This window comes from Penaeus chinensis, chromosome 12 (assembly GCF_019202785.1).
Source record: "Penaeus chinensis breed Huanghai No. 1 chromosome 12, ASM1920278v2, whole genome shotgun sequence".
NCBI classification, from domain to species: domain Eukaryota; kingdom Metazoa; phylum Arthropoda; class Malacostraca; order Decapoda; family Penaeidae; genus Penaeus; species Penaeus chinensis.
In genome coordinates, this window is record NC_061830.1 from 11457142 (window position 1) to 11459641 (window position 2500).

The window sequence follows — 2500 nt, forward strand, 5'->3', positions numbered from 1 at the left end:
TTTTTCCTCTTACTATTATTATCATAATAATTTTCATAATTATTTTTATTATTATTTGTATTATTATTATCCCTATATTATCATTATCATCATCAAATTTTTCATTATTGTTATCATTACCATTAATATAACTATCAATATCATAATGATTATCATTATTAACACAATTATCAAATTTGTTGTTGTTATTGTTTTCATTTTTTTTTTCTCAATATTTTCGGGGTAACAGCATAATCGTGTCTTTGATTTATTTATACAGTTCTTTTACCTCCCTCTACATCTTATTTGGTCTACTTATACAGTATATTGGAGCAAATAGGTCTTATATCATATCCATATACATTTTGTTTGATCAACATTCTTTGTACATTCTATTTGACCTACTTATATATATATATATATATATATATATATATATATATATATATATATATATATATATATATATATATATATATATATTTATATATATATATATATATGTGTGTGTGTGTGTGTGTGTGTGTGTGTGTGTGTGTGTGTGTGTGTGTGTTTGTGTGTGTGTGTGTGTGTGTGTGTGTTTGTATTTTATATATATATATATATATATATATATATATATGTATGTATGTATATATATGTATATATAAATATATATATATATATATATATATATATATATATATATGTATGTACTTATACTTGGTTCATAGTAATAGGTCTCTTTTCTGATCTCTTCATGTTCTGAATCTTTTACCTTCTTTATTTATCAAACTAATCTCAACTTTCTCTTTCTATTTAATGGTATAGGGATAACGCCTGAATCTTTCTGTTCAATTTGCGTTGCAATTCTTCATAGTATTTTGAATTATAAAGTTCTCCAAAGTCATGTTTATATATGTCTTTTCTTCTCAATGACATCCTCTGGTTTTATCTTTTTCAGTATGATCCTTCTTTTTTTTAATTTCAAAATGTGAAATTTCTTCGACATTGAGCAACCCTTTTCTGCCATCTTTACAGATGCACACACACACACACACACACACACACACACACACACACACACACACACACACACTCACACACACACACACACACACACACACACACACTCACTCACACACACACACACACACACACACACACACACACACACACACACACACACACACGCACGCACGCACGCACACACACACACACACACACACACACACACACACACACACACACACTCGCTCACTCCATACACACTTACATAAAACATAAGATATTAATCAAAGGAGAGCGAATCATTACTGAATGTGTAAGGGCGTATGTGCACAAACCTTTAGCAACGCAAGAAGATATAGTAACTTGTGAATAATAATGATACCCTTAGAAAATCAATCAGTGGTGTTATTATCTCGCTCTTATATCTCTACATTTCACGTGTGTATGTGTGTGTGTGTGTGTGTGTGTGTGTGTGTGTGTGTGTGTGTGTGTGTGTGTGTGTGTGTGTGAGAGTGTGTTTGTGGCATGTATATTATGTATATGATAGACAAATTTATACAACAAAACAGATAGCTTGATAGATATACACAATCAAACGCGCAAACACATATCTATATACTGCATGTATATCAACTTTAAAAAAAATCAAATTACGAAATCTGCTAAGGTCGTTTATCTTTTTATACGTTACCACAAAACTTCCCCACATTTGCAACTGACTATAACCCAACGAATGCAATAGTGGGCATGTCCGTTAAACCGACACAAATTGAAATTTTCAACCAGTCAAACACTCTGATTCAATTTGGCATTTTATTTCTGTATCAATATTTAGGTTTGGATTCAGCAGATGCAATTGCAAATGGTACAGCAACTAACGATACGTCGACGAGTCTCTGACACTGGAGGCGAAAAGCTTTGTAAGCATTTTATGCCGTACGGTTTATATGCATATATATTTGTATCCCGACACACACACACACACTCACACACATACACACACACACCCACACTCACACACACACACACACACACACACACACACACACACACACACACACACATACACACACACACACACACGCACATACACACACACACACACATACACACATATCAGAATATCTATAATTACATTCATAGCTTCCTGCTCAATTAACATAATTAGGGTATCGATTATAATTATTATGAATTACTATAATCGGTATCTCCTGCGTTAGTTTACAGTTAGTTTGAAACATATATATATATATATATATATATATATATATATATATATATATATGTTAAGATATATATATATATATATATATATATATATATATATATAGAGAGAGAGAGAGAGAGAGAGAGAGAGAGAGAGAGAGAGAGAGAGAGAGAGAGAGAGAGAGAGAGAGAGAGAGAGACTTAGAGAGAGAGAGAAAGATAGAGAGATAGAGCGGGGGAAGAGAGAGAGAGAGAGAGAGAGAGAGAGAGAGATAGAGAGAGAGACAGAGACAGAGACAGACAGACAGAAAGACAGATAGACAAA